Source organism: Athene cunicularia, assembly GCF_003259725.1.
Source record: "Athene cunicularia isolate RWA chromosome 15 unlocalized genomic scaffold, athCun1 chr15_part1, whole genome shotgun sequence".
NCBI lineage: Eukaryota > Metazoa > Chordata > Aves > Strigiformes > Strigidae > Athene > Athene cunicularia.
The window spans coordinates 8,812,710-8,827,005 of record NW_020799121.1 but is presented as its reverse complement, the minus strand read 5'-3'; positions in this window follow the sequence as shown (position 1 = coordinate 8,827,005).

Here is a 14,296-nt window from a genome sequence, read left to right as displayed (position 1 = left end):
CCCCTCCCCCGCCATCCAATTCGTCATTCAACACTCATCAGAACCCATGAAAAGATTTTTCACTGGCCTTGGACTGGCGTTAGATCAGACCATCCATCTATCTTATCTGCTTCAACTACAAAGTCTCTACAGTATATGTACGTCTCAAAGGACACACATCTGTACTACAGATGGCCCAGGGGGCCAACAAGGCACATAGGTGGTGGCATAGTTATGCCATGAAAATAACCACCTGATGATTAGTAACAACTCTGAAAGATTTATACAAGTAACATTTCCATTGCAAATAACATAAGAATTATTACTCTATTCTTGAGTTTCTTTTAGTTACAAGATATCATCAGACAAGTCTGCCTCCTCTGACGTTTCTGATTCTAAAGAGCCATCTGGATGACCTCTTTTTCTACAACTGCCCTTACAGCAGCTTCCTAACATACAAAGCAATGCCAGTAATAAACTGCAATTGCACAGAGTTACTTCCAAAGTAAAAAAGAGAACAGTGCCACTAGTTAAACGAGCAAAACTACTAGCCAGCTATATTCCTATGCACTCCCAAATTACTTAGTAATGGGTACATTTATTGCCACGCAGCTATCTCAGAGGGGTGTGTGCAGGCAAAACATCTTGGATAGTATCAGGCAAGCTGCTGTTGTCATGCAAGAACAGCAGCAGTCTCAGGCAGGGAGCCTTCAGAAAACTGGGCACAGCCATTCTACAACCCACCATGAACCGTCCTCCACGACCACACTGATAGGAACAGAGGCATGACAGCAGAGGACTGAGTTACAGCAGAGAATATAAGGCAGAATAAAGGCTCAAAAAGGAAGGAGGAATAGAGGAGGAAAAAAAAAAATTAATCATGAGACTGAAAAGAAAGGAGAAGTGGGAAAAGAGAACACTAAATGAAGTGTTGAACTGGGGGAATGAAGGTGAAAACTGCAGAGGAAAACAGAAACAGAAAATTAATATCAGAAAAATTTTAAAAAAAGAAAATTAAAAACAGGAGAAGAAATTACTAAAAGAAAGAGAATTAAGGGGCTTAGTGTAATAGCTTTATTATTCTCTGGAAGCTCCTTTAGTACTAATAACAGGAGAGATTAAAGATATTTCTTTCAACCATCAAATTTTTAAGATATATTTCCTCCTACTGTATCTCATTCCAAATGTAATTTCTGCAAACATTAAATCAGAACCGGGGGAGACTTTCATATTGGACTAAAACTGGGATAAAAGTCTGGAATAGGCATCAAATAGCAGCATGCTCCACAAGGCATCATGGTGTGTAAGGAGATGTTTGTTTTGTTGTTTATTTGCTTTTCAATATCAACGGACTTTGAATTCTGAAAATAAAGACAGTATATTCCACCTCTGTTGCATTTTTTCCCTTTCCAACTTGCATCACGTGGCTCCCACTGAAGTCAGAAAAAACATTACTGAAGGTTTCAATAGAATCAAAATTACTGACCCTATCACAGCTAGACTAAATCTGTCTTTAAAAAGATCTTGGGCTGCAGCTGGTGTCTCACATATTTTCTGAGATTTACTTGCTCACCAGCTCTAAGCACCAGACATGGAAGGATACACAGGTGACACCCCAAGCTCACTCAGTAGCCCAGTATCTCTTGCAGAAGTTGTATCTATAGTTAGAGCTTTCATTAGAGAAACTTAACAGGATGAGGCAGGAATATTCATCAAACAGTCATTACCATGATGTGGGAAATTCTGATACAGAAAAGCATTTTCTTCAAATTGAAAAAAGAAAAAGGATCACTTTCAAGATAAACAGTGGGAAAAGTATTTTACTTTTTCAAAATCTTCAAAAAAAATCTTTCAAAATCTTCAAAATCAATCTTTGCCTTTCTGGGTCATTGCCCCGAAATGGAGCAGGAAGCCCGCAGTGCTGGTACCATACTAGTGGGACACACAATAATTTGAGCCTTACCCATTTTCTGAGAAGGCTACTCTGCTTACAGAGAATCATTTTAGAAGACAAATTCCTCTGAAGCAATAGAAAGCATATCCATGACTGAAGAACACAGGCCAGTCAATAAAATGAATGGTTTATATATGAAAACAAATTAAATGCCAGACTCTCATGCTTATCACGTGAACATGCTCAAATTCATTATTAGAAACTAGTCGATTCCCTGAAGTACATGCTGGGATAATAGAACAAATGCATTTGTACTGACAGTCATTGGTAAATGGCTAATCAATCCCTCAGTGCTTCTTAATTAGCAACTGCAGGAGAACCATTTAATTGGCATCTGATACTTGATTCAAACAGACAAATAAACTGCCACTCAGACCCTTATTGGCAGTCAACCTTTTTTTTTTTTTTTTCCCCCCTATTAACTCCTCTGTAGCTCCTAAAGAACATTTCTGAGGACCAGACCAAATTACCAGCTCCCTGCCATAGACTAGCTTGGCACCCTGAAGTATTTTATCATGATTTCAGTGCTGATGTTGCATTGAAACACTGCATATGCTCTACTGATTGCTCAATATGGTTTATATTAATACAAGTTGTAGGCTGTCACTGTTCAGAGAGTAGTTACAAGGAATGCATTGGTTACTTTATAACTGGTATAATTTATTATTGAACAAGCAAGTTCAACAAGCACTATAAAATCAATTTATAACTTTTATGCACTTCATCTGGGCTGAAAAATGGTTTTGTTCTCCACTATTTTCTGACTAGACCTCTTCAACAGAAAAAGGGAGAATAAAGCTTTTAAAATTGCATTTTGGTCAGCAATGCACTCTGGAAATCGAGATTAAAGATGACAGTTTTCAGATGCATAAGTTATGCTTACTTTGTTTTATGGACCTAAGGCCACCATGGTGTCAGGCATTCCATAGTGAAAGAAAACCATCCAAAGGTTAAAGAAAGAAATACACTTTGACAGAGTCAGCCAAAAACTTAGGTGATTTGCATTAGCTGAAAAACTACTCTGGTTTTGTTTACTCCTTCAAATCATTGATTCACAAAGGCATGTAGCTGGTGGTTATTAAAAGTTTCAAGAGGAATTGCAGTTTTGGAGGAAGCAAAACAAAGACTACTAAAATTCAGTGGCTGTGCCTGTAATTGCTATGCAAGACACAAAACACACCTTCCCAGTAGCATGAAATCCAATTAATACAGTTCTGGGAAGACTCGGTGCTCTAGTTCTGATGAAGATTTAAAAGTGCAATGACAGATTGCAAGAGTTAGCTGGGCCTAACACCCCTAAAAGCCTTGTTAATACCAGCAAGATTTACTTAGCATGTGTCCAGCTGGTAAAGTTAAAGAGATAGTTCATCATCCCTACTGACAGTACCATCTGGGCTTCACACTGTATCACCAGAACAGTAGGAAGGAGGAAGGCACAGATATCTGGCAAGATAGCCCATTCTAGTGAAGTTTAACATCCTAGAGTTATACACTGAATAGTCTCAGAAAAGTATCCCCCCATCATGCACCTAGGAGCTGTTAGGGGATTAATGCATCACTGTCACGACAACCCTGCTCAAAAACAGATCCAGATGCTCCATTCTGTGGTTCTCTTCACACTATGTTGCATTTACAAAATTAAATCACACCTGTCCCAGTGCAGAATCCAAGCTTTCTATCACCACCACAACCCACTATTTCACAACACACACATATTTATTAAATGGCACTCTGAGTTATCCTCAGCAACGATTAACAGTAGTGAAGTGCCCCCTGTTCACAATCAGCACTTTTCACGGCCTTGTTATTTCTTACTAAACCAGTTTATCATATCACAATCATCCTTTAGTACTTCACAGTCTGAACTGTTGTGCAGTTTGGCAATACAAACACTCTAATGCTATTTAATTAATTTTTATTCAGACTCTTGCAATCAACCATCCTATGAGATTGTTGCACCAGCATCACAACAGACTGTACAGTGGAGAAGGGCAAGGAACATGGTGCACAGCCAGTCACACACATGCTGTTTCCCTCTGAACACAACCTATTGCGTTATTCTCTACTGTGCAAGGTAAAAGTCCTGTGTTTGATATGTGGCTGCTTAATCCAGAGGGAAAGAGGATGAGCAGAGACTGTTTGAAAGAACATGTAGCTCCAAAAAATAAAACTTTACTTGAAGCTTATCAGGTAAAGGAAGAAGTATATGTGTTGGGGAAATTTTGACCTCAGAAGGTGGTGGCAGATAATATGCTCACACAAAAGTTTAAGTTTTGCAGGATCATTTATCACCTGTGACAGTATCTTGCAGTAAAAGTTCAAACTGTGTAAAGCATCAGCACTACTTCTGCACAGGAAGATGATACCTCTCTAGGAGTTTTATCAGTGGATTTTCCATGTCCTACCTATCAAACACAAGCACATCTGAGAGAGGCTTAAAATAGTAATCCACAAAAGATAGAGGAAGATTCCAATTTGAATAAACCAAGCATCTTCCTCCCCCATCCTACTATCCATAGGTTTCCTTTTATTCAAATCTACCATGCCCACAGACTTGTCAGTTGAGAAATATCTTAAATTCATCCTGTGCCTGTAGAAACAGTCTAACAACTTTAAGAGAAATACTGAGGTAGCCAGTCCCACTGCATGAATTTCAAAAGTACATAAGCCATCAATGTGGGAAGACAGCATCTATGGAAAGGTGAAGGAAGGTATGACGATCATAATTTAGACAATTTTTATTTCCTTGTTCACCATCAAAGCAGACAACAATTTTTTTGTCTTAGAGTGTTTAACAGAGGAAAGGAGATGGGCAATAGCAGCTGTGAGTAGGAAGCAAGAGAATTTCAGGGATATTGAACAGAAAAGTAAACAGAGTTTAAGTTAGGCGGTAGATCTGTTAGAAGAAAGGCAGTGATAGAAGGTTTTGAAGAAAAACAAGCACAACTGTATGCATCTCTATTTTCAAGTGAAAATTTCTGCTTAGAAATTCTAGTTTGGAAGTTAAAGTATTGTTGCTGAAAACAGAAAAGTTATGGTTTGGAAGTGCTGCTGCCTTGCCCTGGGAAACTGCAGTTTAGCTGCTCTGTGTTTTTACTTCCTTCTGTGGCCCAGAACCCAGGTTGACAACACCATCAATGACACCCCACAATTTCTCCTTATGAACAACCAAAAGGCCAAAAGCATTCTTATAAAAGGTGCCTCCCTGAGGAGCTTCAGCCATACCAGAGATGAGAAACACAAGTCTACTAAATAGAAATGCCTAAAAAATACTACCAAACCTATTTTGTAAAGAGTGTTGATTAGTCATGTCCCTTTAACTCACACAAAGAGACATTCCTACTGAAAGGCATTCAGCAGGGCTCCCTGCTGAACAACACAGGTTTCCCTGTATGCTCTCACCTCTGTGCTGTTCTGCTCGCTGCTTCATCATCTATATCCAAAGCAAAGGGAATCTGCATCCATTTGGCAAGATGCTGTCTCTGGGTCTGAACAGATATAAGCCTTCCAGCAGAGGTCTTGCCCTCACAGAGACATACCTGCCAGCTCCAGCCATCTTGTGGAAGACACAACTAGAGTACGGCATTATTTAATGAATCTCACTCCCAAACTTCAGCTTTGTGTAAGTCTTTTTCAAATCAACTAAAGGGTTGTCTCTACAGCTATGTCACTTAGATGACAATAGAGCAACAATACAATCAACACCTGAAGGGCGGTTTGAACAGGCTGAAAACGTAATTACTCCAAAACTGGGCAACGAATGGTACAAATGTCCTCCCCATCAGATCAGAAACAGCACTGCTTTCAGATTCAAGTGCAAAAGTCATTTTCTCAGCCTAGCTTTCCCCCAGCAACACACTGATGAAACTTCACAACTCCTAAGGGAACAACTCCAGTGCTGTTGGAAGATGCAGCTATAGGATCCACACACACGTGTCATGGCTTTAATCTATCTAGCACAGACTGGGAGCTAGGATGCTTTAACAAGGAACTTTTTAAAACAGACCACTGGAGTCCACCTGGGGCCACCAGTACTTATTCAGCACCTTGGGGACTGGGCCATTGTAAGGGCCCTCAAGATCTAAGCTGTTTTGAATAGAACCAACTGCAAGTATACAACTTATCTTCGATCTCACCTCTAAATACCACATTAAACATTGAAGAGTAATGACAGCCTAGCACTGCTCAGACACTAAGACATTTCAGTGTCATAATACACTTTGCCCTGATGGTTTGAGCCAGGGAAGGCTACAGATGGTGGAATGATACTGCATACAAAGTGGGATTTGCCTGTCACAGAATTAGGGTCTATGTAATTTAAAGTCATGAATACTTACAGTGTCTGGCATTTCTTGTTATACTTTCCAAGGGCTTTTTTAATGGCTTGAAGAAATATTTATAGGCTGAAAAATAGCCCAAGACCTGGACTCCCCAAGATATTTCAGCATTAGTGTATTACAAAATTACCAAGGGAGGGCTAGAAATCATTCCTTAAATAGTCTCAAAGGTAATAAAATAAAACCCATTGAAAGACAAATAGGAACATGAAGGCCCAAATATTACTATTTCTGCTTTAATCGGGTTCCATAAGAGACCTAAATCCACTAATGCTAATTAGCAATAAACAATAATAGCACTTACACAGACCTATTCAACTTTGAGATGTTATAGACACTCATTTATGAGTACATAGGAGACCGATGAGATAGGTACTATTCTTCAATATCACTAATAATGGCTAAAATTGGAATTTCTATTCCAGGAGAAATGCTCATGGAGTGTAGTTTCTGTTCCAAACTGTAATAATTCTTCTAGAAATGTCACTTCACAGGCATTTTTAAACACACTTTGCTTCATTTTAATTGACAAATCATGAAAATAATTGATGTCAATATCTGGTCTGTTCCAGAACTATGCAGCTCTAAAAACTGATCTTTTTCAAATATTTAAACTCCTTCCCCCCCCAATCTAGTTCCATCTAACTGACACATACTGCAAAGCTGAATTCTGATAAAGCTGCTTTTTCTAAAACAGAAATGTGCTGGTCCAAAAGAAACTGCTGCAGCAGGAAGGATGGGGACTATGGAGTTACTCATGTAGTGTTTCATTTTCCAAATAAAATACATTCCATTATTATTCAGCTCTATTACTACCAAAAATGGAAAATTCAGACAGACTTCAGGAATCAGCAAGCACGAGAAAAGCCTTAGCTGTTTAGGGAACATAGGCAGCAGAGCAACATGATAATTTGCAATAAACATAGCTGCCACAGAAGTAAGTTTAATTTCAGCTATCCAGCCAAGCTAAAGAGCATTTCCATGTAGCCCCTATCATGGGGAATTCCTCTTCTGTAAGCACTTGCCTAACATACGATTGTTTTGCAGTGATTAGGAGTAGGAACCATTCACTTCTCAGATGCTGATTCAAAAGTTATTAAACACACACAGAAAAATTATCACATCGTAATTAAGTCTTCATCAAATGCAATCATAAAGTCTTGAACTTTCAGCTCAACCACCTTGTGCATCAAAGTAAATGGTAAACATTTTGCCTAAAGGATTACAAATTGAATAACCCAGAGCAGTAGGAAACCAGTGTCACATGAAAAATTAAGACCCTTGGTGTTTCTAAAAGCATTCCAAACAGTAGGGAAAAAGCAATCAAAATGCATTAGCAGAGGACAATATTCACACCTCCCCTATACCCTTTTTTAAGCTATAAAAGCAAACGCCACATGAGCAAAGCAGATAAAGCTTGAATGGACAGGATTAATTAGAAAACAAAATAGTAATGGGAAAAGCTGCTGTGCTTTTTTTTTCCCCCTGCAATTTTCACTTCAGTAAGTGGCCACTTATAAAACCCAAACAAAACACTCAAAAAATCCTAGCATGGGATGACATCTCCTTGCCTTTCTTTGAGTAATGAACCTATTTTCTTGTTCTTTGAAGATAAGGCAACTTTTGACTATGAGAAATATAGGAGAAAGTTTTCTATTATAGGTATAGGTCAGCTAGAGAACAGCAGAAGAAAATTGCAATACAGCAGTGATACAAAGTTGTGGAAGATAAGTTTTCCAGATGCACTCCTGTACTTTCTTCTTTCTTCAGTTTCTGGAATTTCAAGGGCAAGTACCAAGAAACAAGGCGAGACTCTGATGGTCGTTCATTAATTTCATAGATAAAGGGAATGGATTGGGGTGGGGTGTGCAGATGGTGGGGGGAGAAAGAAAGAAAAAAAAAACTGAACTGAAACTTTTCTGTTTCAGTGCAGGGGTAAGTGAGAATGGGAATGGAGCAGCCTGGCCAGAAGGCACCAAGGGCCATTTGTTCAGTCTAGTCAGCATTGAACCTGAAACTTCAGATCATGGAGCTTGATGTTCCTCTGAATCCAATGCATACAGAGAAAATTCCTAAGCTTCCCACCCCCATCCTGAATTACTTTGATGTCAAAGCCAAAGAGGAACACCATTTAGTTGGAATTAGGCCAATGTTTCACCCCTCTTTTCTCCCAAGAAGAAACAAGGAAACCTAAATACCTCAAAGCTTTTGAAATGAAATTGTATTCATCTCCAGCTCCCTACATCCCCTCTTTTCTTTGGAGTACTTTGCTGGGTTGCTGGAAATGTTTATGTCTGGGACACCAGTTCACAGGCATGTCCCACCTGGAGTAGGATGTAACAGGCCCTGACATAAGTCTGCTTACACAGAGCAGTGTCTTTTGCAGCACCATTAAAGTAGCAAAAACCCTTGCTTCAAAATACATTCAGCTCTACTGCCATGGAATATTTAAAATAAAGCAGAGCAAACAAATATACGTATACCTATAGAAAAGACATAAATTCTTTTCTACATATGTGTGTGCATATACATACATAAAAACACATGGAGAGATACTCTAAACTACTGGCAAAGAGCTACTCAGGAGTGACAAAATCTCACTATCACATACCTAAAGGTCTCTATCATCTCCAGTATTGTGCCCATGTTCTTGATCTTGCCTGAAGAATTTAAAAAACAATGTGTCAAATCACCAAACTGTTTAAGCAACAGATGAATCAAGGATTTCAAAACACAGAAAACAAGACTGGGTGACACTAAAACAGAATAAGAGGTATCTTATTAGTACTGAGCTGAGGAGCTGTGCTACAGCATCTCTGTAGCACAAACATCATTCCAGTGTGACAGGGTGACACAAGAGATACGGACTCTTCAACAGTAGCAAAGAGAGGAAGAAAATTAAATTCCCTGTCACTCAGCTGTAAGTGGTCTAATGAAGTGACAAGCAGATTTCCCAAAATAAAAGAAATGCATTCCTCTGTCTAAATAAATACCATTAGACTGAAACCTGAAAGAAGGTTGTGAGCACAAATGCCAAATTGGAATAATCACCTTTCCTAGCAATAAAACCTTTTTCTAGCAAAACCCATTGCCTTCTCCAGGTGCCAGAAGGCTGTGTCTCAGCAGCAGGACTCTCCTAGCCCAAGGGCAAGCACACTGGCACAGCAGGTTCAGCAAAGGCTCATCCCACAGCCCATACTGCACTGGCTAGCTCATCTCTGCTGGAGCGTCTCTGGGGAAAGAGCACACCTTCCTGCAGAACAATGCAAAACTACAGCTATACATTTTCTCTCATCTTGAATCAAGCTCTGCTTTTCCCAACGGAGAGCTTTTTCCTGCTGGAGAAACTCCAGTAGAACCTCTCCAAATTACTTCCTGACATAGGACAATTAGCACACAAGTCCAGGACTTCACAGCACTGGATCACTTCCAGCATCCTCCAATCAAGCAAATCCAGCCCTCTACATTTAATTAAACTGCAAGTAAAAAGCTAGTAGTTTGTTTCATCACCAGAGTGCCATAGCAGCCCAGAGTTTTGCTTCAAAATGACCAAGGCAGAAACCACAGGCGTTCGAGTGATCTGTTATTAGAAGTACTTATCACTAGCCAGATATTTCAGGCACCAGTTCTCAGAAGTCTACACGATGGGAAAAGGAAATCTATAGCAACCTGTCAGGGGTTGGAGAGAGGCCTTTAAAGCAGGACTGACTCCAGCCTGCAGAAATCTAATGCAATCAACATGCTTCTGCCCCTGACCCTAAAAGACACACCTGGGTCCGTCCCCAGCCCCGCGCTTCCAGCTGTGCACACAGCAGGTACACAGAGGACATTCGCCACAGTGGTTCATGGCTCACGGCTCACTCATCCCTTTCCCTTTGGAACAGGATCATATGCTTAACCCCCAGCCTTTTATGATTACTGGGGTAGACTCAGTCTCCTTGACAGGTTATTTGTCCCACACTTTTCCCTTGATGAAAATCAGGAAGGTCATATACAAAGATATACATTATATCATGTAGAGATGTGGCTAATTAGAAAATGTTTTAACTGACATGTTTGCAACATGATTTTTCCCCGAAGAGTGCCTGACTTAAATCAAACATGTTTCTGAGCACACTCACTGACTTTTCCTATGGAGGTAACTCTGAATTCAAAAACTGCCCGTTAAAGTTTCACTTCCTCCAGTTTGTCTTAATTTCCTTTCACTTAGGTACACATCTGAATTTGCTCAGGAAGCCACACATGATTCTGGGAAGAGGCACTAAGGACAAGAAGGTTTAGGGAATTCTCTTTAAGGTCTTTTCATTAGCTGTCCTCTTGGAAGTAGTCGCACATCAGCAGCTCATGCTCTGTATAAAGAAAAACAAACTAAAGTCTCTGCTCTGATCGCTTTACAGCATGATTCCAGATAGGCAATGAACATTTCAAATTTATTTACAGTGACAGATATTTCAAATGCTGATGGCTCTCAAAGGAACTTTTCATGACAATTCCCCTTCTGTTTTTGGTTTTGTTTTGTTGTGTTTTTTTTTTAAAGCAAAACTAACAAAGCAAAAAGTATCACTTTGGGCCACTTCTAGTGTAGCGAATTACACAAGTCTGAATTAAGCTGGTACATATTCTATAAGGTTGCATTAAATCTGCAACTCCAAATCCAGCAATGTTGAAGAGATTTATCAGGAATAGACAATTCAGATTGTAATAGAGTGATTTAAGATGATGCACCAAAGGGGCACGTATGCTCAGCCTCTCCTCAGCTGGCCAATTTTTTTCAGCTGAGCTATCACTGACTGTGTCATATTTCATTACTGTGGAAGCCCTGCTTGGAAATAGCGTCAAAGGAGAATGCCCATTCCTGTGCCTCTGCTAAAGAATCTGTTATAAACAGCACAAGAGGATTTCAAGTATTTGGGATTTTTTTTCTGTAGTCCCACCACCATGATATACACAGAAATTAAGAAACACATTTTTTCTATTTTGAGGTTGGGCAGGGAGCACCAACAAAAACCTTAGCACTATATCCACAGAACTAACGATTTTCCCGATCTTCCCTCAGAGCTCAGGTATCACCCAAAAGGCTGAAGGCCTCCAGCAAATCCAGAAACCTTCAGAAAAATCTGTTTTCTCATCTACCTAGATAGCTCCAGGGCAACACTGTTAACAAGGCTAAATGGCTCTGAGTTATTTTAACCACAAGCCCTTGCATGTGGGCAGTTTCATCATGCCCATCATCAGGGTATTGTTTACATTTAACCTTAGCATTTGCCCTTTTTCAAAACTGAGACAGGTTAGAAAGGACAGATTTGGCTTACCGTTCACAGCGTTTATCGACCTGAAGAGGTTATTATGATAGACTGCAAGTCCACAAGGTCTCTTGCACTTCAGCTCTGATTTCCATAAAGCTATAGATTTTGTGATTACAGCTGCCCTGTATAGGTGCATTTAGTTAACAGTTGCAATGAGCTATCCAGCTGAAAGCAGGGCCCAGTGAGAAATCTTACACGACTGTCTGCTGTGAGCTACTGCTTATCATTTTGCCATTGTAGAAACACAGAGCATTTGACTATGTGTACAGAGATGAGGTAACTTTACACACAGCTTCAGCTACACAGCAACATCCAGTACCAAAGCCAGCATCTGGACTTTGCCATATAGATATCGCCCAAGTATTTTTAAGTATCAGGTAACAACTCTCAAGTATTTGCATCTCACAAGAGCACTGGCAGGGTCCCCAGAAGACCTCAATTTGTAGCTGATGTTTCTGTTCCTCCTCTGATCTAGACCAGACTGGCAGCCTACTGCAAAATGAGCTTGTGCTACTCTCATGGCATTGCTGCTGTTGTCTCAGGAAAGCCCAGCCCTGCTGATATTCATCATTCCTACACACCAGAACAAGGAAGAAGCCATCTCTTTCCTGCTTCCCATTGAGAAGGCCAGGTAAGAAAGCTCAGGTATAACAACACTTCTTACAACTACACTACAACAGATGTACACCCATCAAGCTTTGGTGGCAGAGCACAAAGCTGTGCTTGGCATCCAAACCCAGTCCAGCATTTCCCAGGCCTGGCTCCCAGACAAGCCATCCCTTGTTTTGACACTTTTCCTTCAGCTTGCTTAAGATGAGCTCCTCATTACCATGCGGGCAGAACAACCCAGACATTGAATTTTGACTGAACACCTGTGGTGCTTAGTGGTGCTCAAGTCATTTTCATCAGTGCAGCTTCAAAGTACAGAAACACTTTAATCCATTGAAGTTGTAGTAAGGGAAATGTTGATTAATCTCTTCACGTGTCACACCCACAGTCGTCTTCCTTCTAATAAGGATATCTATCAGTACTACAACAGTTCAAGTTAAAGAAAAAAGGCCCTGACACAATACTATACTGATAAGAAATTGTAGCTAGGTTGGTGATCAGGGTTGTCTACCTTTAACATTTTTACATCTGTTAACCAGCCTAAAATATAGCCATGCTGGGCATTCAGCTTTCCTCTTCACATGATGGCCCATGATTACAGAACTGGTTTATATTTCAGGACCAAGGATGGGTGTGAATGCCCCAAACCATATTTTTCTTTCTCTCTTATAATGAGATCCACGGGTCTAGCAAGAGATATTAGCCCCACTTAACTCATTGCCGAGATTTTCTCACATATAATTACTTAGACAGATAAATCTTCTTCCCAAAACACTAAGGCACTGACAGGATGAAATAATAGCCTATACCATGGTTGCCTTTCACAGTATTTTAACTTGTGTCTTACATGGTATTTTTATTTGCTTGTACAAAATACTGTAAAACTAGATTGAATTTTCTTGACAAAAAAAACAGAGACCACAGTATTGCTGTGGAGCATTTTTCCTGTGCTGATCAACCTGCACTGGAAGATTTTAAGGTTTCTGGTCACAAGATTTTTTAAAAATCATCAACTATCCTCAGAGAAAAGACACAAATCTCCACTTTTATTTGCTAACTTGATTGGTGCTTTATTTTTCTTTCAAGTTTCTGCTGAGTCTGCTTGGCTCATAGCCAAGGGATGCATTTTACCACTCTATTGGTATCAAGTTAAGAATGACCATATTCAAGTTGATGGGGAACAGGCTGGTAGAGAAACAGACTATTAAATAAGCCCATTTCCTCAGCAACAATCCCTTTTTCTCCAGCACTTTTATAACTCTGGTTTTCAGTACCATTCCATTCTGACACAAATACCCTGCCTCCTGACCTTAAGCAAATCAGAGTTGTGTCAACACTAAGGGTGAAATTCAGATGGAGTAAATTGCTCTGAACCTCACCTTTCTCATAGCCTGCTCTTAACCTGCCAATGCTTTGTATAGCAGGAGAGATCACCGCCCAGAGGGACCTGTGCCATTCGATGCGGATGAACCTTGCCCTGAAGGGCACCTGGACATTTCCAGTACCACATTTGTTATTCGACCAATGACATCCTTAATTAAGGCCAAGTGAAATCTTAATCCCAAAGGTGCCTGGTTTGGGGGTATTTTTTTTAAAAAAAGACCATTATCTCCAAGTAGATAGTGTATCTGGTCAGGATACGAAAGTTTCTGTGGTTAACACAAAACCTGTGGTAGGAATGAAGACAGTATTTCTCTGTTCCTAGTTCAACTAATTAGTGCTCAGAACTGTGTTCAAGTATCTTTCTCTAATGCCACAGACCTTAGCTACTGCTTCATACTGAACTTCTCATAAGTCTAAAATCTGTAACATCTGTTCTATAACTTAACAAAGCAAAAGCTAAATCCCCTCTCACAAAGAAAAAAATAGCTGAAACACAAAGGGATTTAATCAAGAAACAAGTCTTCATTTATCAGTATTGCTATTGTGCTGGATTTGGCTGGGATAGAGTTAATTTTTTCCATAGTAGCCCGTATGGGGCTCTGTTTTGGGTTGGTGCTGAAAACAGTGCTGATAAGACAGGGATGTTCCCATTATCGCTGAGCAGTGCTCACACAGGGTCGAGGACCCTTCTGCTCCTCACCCCACCAGCGAGGAGACTGGGGGTGCCC